Genomic DNA, 11,260 nt, shown 5'->3' on the forward strand with positions numbered 1-11,260 from the left:
TCAAAAGAAGATGGAAGGAATACACAGAGTCATTATACCAAAAAGAATTAATCGATATTCAACCATTTCAAGAAGTGGCATATAGTCAGGAACTGATGGTATTGAAGGAAGAAGTCCAAGCTGCTTTGAAGGCATTCACAAAAAACAAGGCTTCAGGAATTGATGGAATATCAATTGAGATGTTTCAACTAACAGATGCACCGCTGGAGGTGCTCACTTGTCTATGCCAAGAAATATGGAAGACAGCTTCCTGGCCAACTGACTAGAAGAGATCCATATTTATGCCTATTCCCAAGAAAGGTGATCCAACTGAATGTGGAAATTATAGAACAATATCATTAATACCACACACAAAGCAAAATTTTGCTGAAGATCATTCAAAAACGGTTGAAGCAGTATATGGACAGGGAACTGCCAGAAATTCAGGCCGGTTTCAGAAGAGGACAAGAACCAGGGATATCATTGCTGATGTCAGATGGATCCTGGCTGAAAGCAGAGAATACCAGAAGGATGTTTACCTGTGTTTTATTGACTATGCAAAGCCATTTGAATGTTTGGATCATAACAAACTATGGATAACACTGCGAAGAATGAATGGGAATTCCAGAACACTTAATTGTACTCTTGAGGAACCTTTACATGGATCAAGAGGCAGTTGTTTGGACAGAACAAGGGGATACTGACTGGTTTAAAGTCAGGAAAGGTGCACATCAGAATTGTATTCTTTTACCATACCTATTTAATCTGTATGCTGAACAAATAATACAAGAAGCTGGACTATATGAAGAAGAATGGGTCATCAGGATTGGAGGAAGACTCATTAACAACCTGCGTTATGCACATGACACAACCTTGCTTGCTGAAAGTGAAGAAGACTTGAAGCACTTACTAATGAAGATCAAAGACCACAGCCTTCAGTATGGATTACACCTCAACTTCGAGAAAACAAAAATCCTCACAAGCGGACCAATGAGCAACATCATGATAAATGGAGAAAAGATTGAAGTTGTCAAGGATTTCATTTTCCTTGGTTCCACAATCAACACGTATGGAAGCAGCAGTCAAGAAATCAAAAGACCCATTGCATTGGGCAAATATGCTGCAAAGGACCTCTTCAAGGTGTTAAAGTGCAAAGATGTCACCCTGAAGACTAAGGTGCGCCTGACCCAAGCCATGGTATTTTCAATCACAGCATATGCATGTGAAAGCTGGTCGATGACTAAGGAAGATCGAAGAAGAGTTGACGCCTTTGAATTGTGGTGCTGGCGAAGAATATTGAATATACCACGGACTGCCAAAAGAACGAACAAATCTGTCTTGGAAGAAGTGCAGCCAGAATGCTCCTTAGAGGCAAGGATGGGGAGACTGCGTCTTACATACTTTGGACATGTTGTCAGGAGGGATCAGTCCCTGGAGAAGGACATCATGCTTGGCAGAGTACAGGGTCAGCAGAAAAGAGGAAGACCCTCAATGAGGTGGATTGACACAGTGGCTGGAACTTTGAGCTCAAGCATAACAACGATTGTAAGGATGGCGCAGGACTGGGCAGTGTTTCGTTCTATTGTGCATAGGGTCACTATGAGTCGGAACTGACTTGACGGCACCTAACAACAACAACTAACCTTGCAATATTACTGTTGTTAGGTGCTGTCCAGTCTGTTCTGACTCATAGTGAACCTATGTACAACAGAATGAAACAGTGCCTGGTCCTCATTGTTGTTGTTATATTTGAGCCCATTGCAGCTACTGTGTTAAACCATCTCATTGAAGATCTTTCTCTTTTTCACTGACCCTCTACTTTACCAATCATGATGTCCTCCAGGGAGTGGACCCTGCTGGTAATATGTCCAAACTACATGAGACAAAGTCTCTCCATCGTCACTTCTGAGGAGCATTCTCACCTTCCATACTATGTAATAATAGATAAATTTAACCACAACAAATGTACAACCATGTGTAAAATGTCAGAAACTATCATGTCAAATAGCATTTAGAAAAAAGAGTAATGAAAAAAAAAAAAAAACTTTCTAGTGACCACTGGCCCAGAACATGCCCCATATTGTATAGATGGATGATGACGCAGTAAACAAACAGCCACACAACCTCACAGACAGCCGCTGTCTCACTTTGCTAAATTGTAATATATTCCTTAGTTGACCATCTGGGTGACCTTGGTTTCTTTTCCCCAGAGTTTCTCATGGCCATTGTCTTTGTTGGTCACCCTTACAAAGGGAACTGTAGTGCACACTCCTCCTTAACTGTCGTCCGTTCTCTAAGATGCCCACTTTCTCTTTGTGGCATGTAGGCCCTTCAACAGAAAAGGCCATTGCATTATTTGGTGTCAGAGACTTAGGAAGGGATCAGGACACACAGACCCTTGTAAACTAGCTTAAGGATTCATCTTCACTCTCAGTGCAATGGAAAACCATTGGAAGATTTTTACATAACATGATCCCAGTCAATTGCTGTTGTTGTTGTTGGGTTCCTTCAAGTCGGTTCTGACTCATAGTGACCCTATGTACCACAGAACAAAACCCTGCCCAATCCCGCGCCCTGCTCACAATCCTTGTTATGCTTGAGCCTATTGTTGCAGCCACTGTGTCAATCCATCTTGTTGAAGGTCTTCCTCTTTTCTGCTGACCCTGTACTTTACCAAGCATGGTGTCCTTCCCCAGGGACTGATCCCTCCTGATAACATGTCCAAAATATGTAAGACGCAGTCTTGTCATCCTTAATTCTAAGGACTATTCTGGTTTTACTTCTTCCGAGACAGATTTGTTCGTTCTTTTGGCAGTCCATGGTATATTCAATATTCTTCGCCAACACCACAACTTAAAGGCATCAATTCTTCTTTGGTCGGTCTTATTCATTGTCCATTACAGAAAAATTCAGTTTGGCTCTTGAGTTAGATTTGAGGGTAGGAAAGGAATTTGACTAATGGGAAGTTCATTTAGAGTCTATTGTTACAGTCCAATAAGAGATATTGCTGGCATATAGTGAAGTGGTTTGAAGTGGACACTGCTACTCCGGTCAGATTCACTTTGAGCATTTAATATGGCCGCAGGCACACACACTCATATACACATACCACATACACTACAATTTTTGTGTGTTTTTTCTTCTAATCGCCTGAACTTGTAACTCTCTTGGAGAACTTCCCTTGGCTTCTGGGGCCACTTTGTTCTCATGCACTGGGAGTCTGAAGTGCCTGCAAGATTATAACAGTTCCCCCACCAAAACTGCTTAGCCAGTGCCTCGCCATTGCACAAATGTGCAAACCCAGACAACATTTCAAATCCAGAGCTCCCCTACAGAACCACACTGCAGTTGAAACTTTGCCAAAAACTACACTTTTATTTGGCTTCTCTGTCCTTCCCTCATTTCCTTCCCTACTTCCTTACCTGAAGTAATTATTTAATCAATCTCTTGCTTACATGAATCTGCCCCTTGGTGTCTGCTTTTAGGAAACCAGACCTAGGACATGGATAGATGTCACATATTCAGATACTAAGAAGAGTAGATGCTCAGTACTATGTAATGTTCATAGAGGCTGAGAGAAAAGGGAAGTAAAGTATAACTCATAGATTAATAGCTTGTGAACTATGTGGAGGTCGAGTCGTCTAAGATAGGCTAGGAAGAAAGGCCTCAAAATCTGCTTTTGAAAATTAATCCATGAAAACCATATGGATCACAACAGAATATCGTCTGTTATAGTGCCTCTAGGCTGAAAGACATTACACAATAGCCACAACAATGAGCTGAAACATACCAACAATCATGAAGATGGAGTAGAATTGGATAATATTTTGCTCTGTTACATATGAGGTAGCCATGTGTCAGAGCCAAATCCAATGTAACTAACAACAACAGGTCGGGGAAGGAGGATTTGAATTCTGTCTGACTAATGTCATAACTCCTGATGTTAACTGTGTAGCTGCCAGGTAACATTGCCCCATAACTGTCCACCTAAAAGCCTCTTTTATGTGCTGTAAACACTTCTCCAGTGCAGGGCCTTTGCTTTCACTTACATTCTGACCTGGATCATATTAGCTAGATCACCCATAGCCAACTTCTTTTCTTTTTTTCACCTTTTCTATATACATACCATAATTTACAGAATGTATATAGAAAAATGGAAACACTGGTAGCGTAGTGGTTAAGAGCTACGACTGCTAACCAAAAGGTCAGCAGTTCGAATCCAACAGGTGCTCCTTGGAAACCTTATGGGGCAGTTCTACTCTGTCTCATAGGGTCGCTAGGAGTTGGAATTGACTCGATGGCAATGGGTATATAGAAAAATACCATATTTTGCTTTCTTGAGAAGTCTTCTGTAACAGCCTTTTCAAAAACAATTCTCCTCCTATTCAGTAGAAATTGCTTTCTATGTTATCATTGATTTATTTCCCTCACGTTACTTAGCACAATTTTAATTATCTAATTGGTTAATTTTACTCGAATCCACAATCAAAACCTGTGGAAGCAGCAGTCAAGAAATCAAGAGATGCATTCCGTTGGGCAAGTCTGCTGCAAAAGACTTCTTTAAAGTGTTGAAAAGCAAAGATGTAACCTTGAAGACTAAGGTATGCCTGATCCAAGCCATGGTATTTTCAGTTGTATCTTACACATGTGAAAGCTGGACAATGAATAAGGAAGACCGAAGAAGAATTGACACCTTTGAATTGTGGTGTTGGCGAAAAATATTGAATATACCATGGACTGCCAAAAGAATGAACAAATCTGTCTTAGAAGAAGTACAACCAGAATGCTCCGTAGAAGCAAGGATGGTGAGACTGCGTCTTACATACTTTGGATATGTTATCAGGAGGGATCAGTCCCTGGAGAAGGACATCATGCTTGGTAGAGTACAGGATCAGCAAAAAAGAGGAAGATCCTCAACGAGATGGATTGACACACTGGCTGCAACAATGGACTTAAGCATAACAACAATTGTGAGCATGGCAAAGGACTGAGCAGCGTTTAGTTCGGTAGTACCTAGGGTAGCTATAAGTTGGAACCAACTCAATAGCACCTAACAACAATTGGTTAATCGGTTAGTATCTAAACTGGATAATTCCTAATGTGAGCCTAGGGTGACATGAGATTGACTTGATATTCCATTATAGAAACAAGTTAACAGAGGTATTGAAAAGAGTTGACCGAGAAGAAAATATGCAAGTCTTTTGAAATATTTTAGATTTTTCTAACAGAATATTTGATGTGAAGAGTAATAGTCATAAAAATGAACATAAAATGGGATTAAGTATGCATTCAACAATGTGACTGGTATATAATACAGAATATATTTGTTTGAACTTTGAAGCACTTTAAGTAACAATCTCCTTTGTTTTCCTCATCATTCTTGACAAATTTCTATAGCATTTAGGGAATATTAGTGCAACCCTCCTGTGACCAATTTAACACCTGTAAACCCCTCTGTCTTAGACAAAGTGCACAATTTAAAAGGCATTTTTTGCATTTGATTTTAGTTAGCACACTCATATCCCACGGGGTTTATTAAAAATTCTTTGCATCCTTTATTCCCTCAATAGCAACAAGCTGATTACTAAATTTTCCATGCTTAATTATCTCTATCAGCCTTAAATGCTCTGCATTTTAATCACATTTTTGTTGATAAATAAATACCATCAGATGCATCATAAAGTACAATATTTTAAATTTGGTTTAACTTTGATTTTGTAATCAGGGAATTCACTAGAATCTTGTTAACTTTAAAAACTGTAAATTATTTTGCTATTATTCCCTTAATTATATTTCAATTGCATTTGCGAAAAATGTCTGTTGGCTATTTGTGAAAGAAGAAAAATGTGCGTTCTTATAGTTAAGAGAATGTTGTAGCATACAAATCTGCATCCAAAGTTAAATTTTATTGCTGTTTCTTATCCCTGTCTCTATTCATACACACTTAGCAACATTAACTCAGATCAGGAATTTTCATGACGCTAATCTTACTGTTAAGGCAAAATTTCTCAGACAAAATGTATATATAACACATAAGTGCATGTGATTGATGAAAACTATGGAATACGGTGATATAATTTAAATCCTTTTTCAGATGAGAAAGCTGAGGCTTGGTGGGATAAAGTAAATCATTTACGACTACTGACGTCTTTTGTGGTTTTGGCAAAAATCAGACATGTTGTTTGCATCCTTGGTCCATGACCTTTACAGCAATCTATTGCGCTTCTTAAATCAGTTGGAGAGACAATTCTCATAGATTAGATAGGAAAATAACACGTATATAAAGGACAAATCTGAACAGACACAAGATTGATGGGTCTTACACAATCAAGGAAATACTTAGGGATATATGCTTTAACACATCTGTTGTTCATAATAATTGATAATTGCTTATTATATTGGTTACACGATTATATATGTGCAGTGGTTAAGAGCTTGGCTGCTAACCAAAAGATAGTTCAAATCCACCAACCCTACGGGGCAGTTCTATTCTGTACTATAGATTCTCTATGAGTCAGAATCAACTCAAGGGTGACGGGGTTATATGTTATTTTGTTATTGTTAGGTGCCATCGAGTCTGATCCGACTCACAGCAACACCATGTACAACAGAATGAAGTACTGCCTGGTCCTGTACCATCCTCACAATTGTTATGCTTGAGCCCCTTTTTGCAGCTACTGTTTCAATCCATCTCGTTGAGGGACTTCCTCTTTTTTGCTGACCTTCTACTTTACCAAGCATGATGTCCTTTTGCAGGAACTGTTCCCTTCTGATAGCATATCCAAAGTATGTGAGGTATATAACTGATAATTATTTTGTTATATTTATTTTGTAGGTATTAGAGTTTTCTGAAAACACTTACTGACTTGTTTTTTTCAAGAACTCTAAGTTTAACTCTTGTCATCTATGATTTGGGATTCTGAATTTATCTAAATAAATGCCATAAGAATAATTTAAAACAGAAAACAAAATTAGATGGTAGAAATGGGGGCTTTAGCTTTGTATAGCAATGCTTAATAGCTACTGCTACCACCCCCCCAGCTTTAATGGTTTAGCTTCAGTCTTCCCTAGAAAACTGGCAGTATAAAATGGTACCAGGAAAGAAGCTCTTAAACCAGTTTTTGCAAATACTCTAACAAAACAACAATAGAAGCATTATGCACAATAGAATATAAAGCTATAAAGACAATATAATATCAGAATCTGAGAAAAAAATCACCACTGTCTATAAGGATAGTGGATCTAGATTGAGAAAATAAACAATGATCAATGACTTTCCATGATGTGTGAAGAACATCTACTTTCAGTGAAAAGGACAAAGGCATGAAAATTTTCTTTCCCAGTATTGGCTCCATGAATGGGGATCAAGGGTATGAACAAATGACAACAACATTATGTGTGATTCTCTACTGCAAAGATGCTCCCTTTGGAGGTGTTATGTGAATTCAATCAACGTGTCACCCAGAAAGTATAACAGGACAAACAAAAGGAAGAATATTGAGGGGGTAGTTTTATTTTGGAGACATTTAATTGAGATACATGCTTTATAAGTAAATAATTTTAGTTATCATCTTAGATGGAAAAATCAATGTTTAGAGAAAATTTTCTATATTCATAACTTGCTTAAGAATGCTTGCTAACCAGGTATTATTTCTGTAATGGGTGGGTTGCAAGCAGAATTGAATATTATCACAGATTAATGGTGACATGTTTATTCAATGTGTTCTTAAATGCTAGAAACTGGACAAAAAGATTTGCAACTGGTTGCCAATAGATCAAATATACAGCATGCAATTGGACTATAAAGAAAACCAAGGAGAATCCATACCCAGGCTATCTGCCTAACCATGTGCAATAACACATTTATTTGGGGAATTAAAAAAAAAAAACATTGCCATGGAGTCAGTTCTGACTCAGAGAGACTCTACAGGACAGGGTAGAACTGTGCCATAGGGCTTCTAAGGGGTGGTTGGTGGATTTGAACTGCTGACCTTTTGGTTAGCAGCCAAGATCTTAACCACTGCACCACCAGGGCTCCATATGTTGGTAGCAAAAGATAAATAATAATAACAAATAAATAAATATAATGGTAGGTAGTACTAAGTGTTACAAATAAAACTAAAGCAAAATTACTGCAAGACTTACTATGAAGTTATAATAATCAAGACAGCATGCTGTTGATATAACCATATTAACATAAGTCAATTGAACAAATTAGAGAGCATAGAATTAAAAAAAAAAAACAAAACTGCTCTTTGACAGAAGAGAAAAGGCAGTTCAATGGAGAAAGGATAGTCTTTCCAACAAATAGTGTTGGAACAATTGGACATTCACAAGAAGCAAACAAACAAAAAAAAGAGCCTTGGACATTCACATGAAGCAAACAAACAAAAAAAAGAGCCTAAACACCATCTAAACACTTTTTACAAAAATTAATTCACAATGCATCATAGATGGAAATATAAATTGCAAAAATTATAAAATTGTTGAAAAATTATAGAAGAAAAGCTCAATGACCTTGATTTTGGCAATTAGTTTTAGCTGCATTAACAAAGACAGAATCTACGAAAGGAAAAAAAGAAGAAGAAAACTGCTGAGATTGATTTAATAAAGTTAAAAACTTCTGCTCTTTGTAAGAAACTGTTAAGAGGATGAAAAGGCAAGTCACAGACTGGGAGAAAATATTTGCAAAACATCTATCTGGTAAAGTACTTGTACAAAGAGTCCTTACATCTCAACAACAGGAAAACAAACAGCCCAATTAAATACGGACAAAAGGTCTGAACAGACATCTCACCTAAAAAGATACACGTATGACAACTAAGCCTAGGGAAAGACATTCAGAACAATTTGTTTTTAGGGAATTGCACATTAAAACAACAAAGAGATGCCACTACCCACTTGTTAGAACAGTTAAAATTAAAAAAAAGAAGTCCAGACAATATCAAATGCTGGTGAGGATGTGGCACAACAGGGAGTCTAGTTCATTGCTAAAATGTTTGCAAATGGTTGGCCACATTGAAGCTGCTTGAAAGTTTCTTACAAAGTTAAACACATTCTTGCCACATGACACAATAATTATGCTCCTAGGTATATACCCAACTGGTTTACAACATTATGTCTGCACGTAAACCTTAATGTGAGTATTTACAGACGATTTATTCATAATCAACAAGGACTAGGAAGGAAACTAGGTTCCTGAAACTATAAAAACAAAGAGACAGACACCCTTTAATAGAAAAATGGATACAAAATTGTGAAAATTCTATATAATGGAATATGGTTCCAGGACAAAATGAACTATAAATTCAAGAAAAGACAAGGAGGAGTATTAAATATACACGGCTAAGTGAAAGAAGGCACTGAAATGCTACATGCTGAATAATTTTGATTGTATAACATCCTGGAATAGGAAAAACTAGCAAGACAATAAAAATTTCAGTGTTTGCTAGAAGTTTGGATGTTGTTGTTGCTGTTAGGTGCTGTCGACTCGGTTCCGACTCACAGTGACCCTATGTACAACAGAACGAAAGACTGCCCAGTCCTGTGCCATCCTTAAAGTCTTTGTTATGCTTGAGCTCATCGTTGCAGCCACTGAGTCAGTCCACCTCGCTGAACGTCTTCCTCTTTTCCGCTGACCCTGCACTCTGCCAAGCATGATGTCCTTCTCCAGGGACTGATCCCTCCTGACAACAGGTCCAAAATATGTAAGATGCAGTCTCGCCATCGTTGCCTGTAAGGAGCATTCTGGCCGCACTTCTTCTAAGACAGATTTGTTCGTTCTTTTGGCAGTCCATGGTATATTCAATATTCTTCGCCAACACCACAATCCAAAGGCGTCAATTCTTCTTCAGTCTTCTTTCTTCATTGTCCAGCTTTCACATGCATATGATGTGATTGAAAATACCATGGCTTGGGTCAGGCACACCTTAGTCTTCAGGGTGACATCTTTGCTCTTCAGCACTTTGAAGAGGTCCTTTGCAGCAGATTTGCCCAATGCAATCCGTCTTTTGATTTCTTTACTGCTGCTTCTATGGCTGTTGATCGTGGATCCAAGTAAAATGAAATCCTTGACACCTTCAATCTTTTCTTCATTTATCATAATGGTGCTCATTGGTACAGTTGTGAGGATTTTTCTGTTGAGGCGTAATCCATACTGAAGGCTGTGGTCTTTGATCTTCATTAGTAAGTGCTTCAAATCCTCTTCACTTTCAGCAAGCAAGGTTGTGTCATCTGCATAGCGCAGGTTGTTAATGAGTCTTCCTCCAATCCTGATCTCCCATTCTTCTTCATATAGTCCAGCTTCTCGTATTATCTGTTCAGCATACAGATTAAATAGGTATGGTGAAAGAATACAACCCTGACACACACCCTTCCTGACTTTTAAACAATCGGTATCCCTTTGTTCTGTCCGAACAACTGCCTTTTGATCTATGTAAAGGTTCCTCATGAGCACAATTAACTGTTTTGGAATTCTCATTCTTCGCAGTGTTAACCATAGTTTGTTATGAGCCACACAGTCGAATGCCTTTGCATAGTCAATAAAACACAGGTAAACACCCTTCTGGTATTCTCTGCTTTCAGCCAGGATCCATTTGACATCAATAATGATATCCTTGGTTCCATGTCCTCTTCTGAAACTGGCCTGAATTTCTGGCAGTTCCCTGTCAATATGCTGCTGCACCCGTTTTTGAATAATCTTCAGCAAAATTTTGCTTACGTGTGATATTAATGATATTGTTCTACAATTTCCACATTCGGTTGGATCACCTTTGTTGGGAATAGGCATAAATATGGATCTCTTCCAGTCAGTTGGCCAGGAAGCTGTCCTCCATATTTCTTGGCATAGACGAGTGAGCACCTCCAGCGCTGCATCTGTTTGTTGAAATATCTCAATTGATATTCCATCAATTCCTGGAGCCGTGTTTTTCACCAGTGCCTTCAGAGCAGCTTGGACTTTTTCCTTCAGTACCATCGGTTTCTGATCATATGCCACCTCTTGAAATGGTTGAATATCTACTAATTCTTTTTGGTATAATGACCCTGTGTATTCCTTCCATCTTCTTTTGATACTTCCTGTGTTATTTAATATTTTCCCCACGGAATCCTTCACTATTGCAACTTGAAGCTTGAATTTTTTCTTCAGTTCTTTCAGCTTGAGAAACTCCGAGTGTGTTGTAGTTTTCCATCTCCAGCTCTTTGCACATGTCATTATAATACTTTACTTTGTCTTCTCGAGAGGCCCTTTGAAATCTTCTGTTCAGTTCTTTTACTTCGTCAA

The sequence above is a fragment of the Loxodonta africana genome, chromosome 2 (assembly GCF_030014295.1).
Source record: "Loxodonta africana isolate mLoxAfr1 chromosome 2, mLoxAfr1.hap2, whole genome shotgun sequence".
Classification (NCBI taxonomy): Eukaryota; Metazoa; Chordata; class Mammalia; order Proboscidea; family Elephantidae; genus Loxodonta; species Loxodonta africana.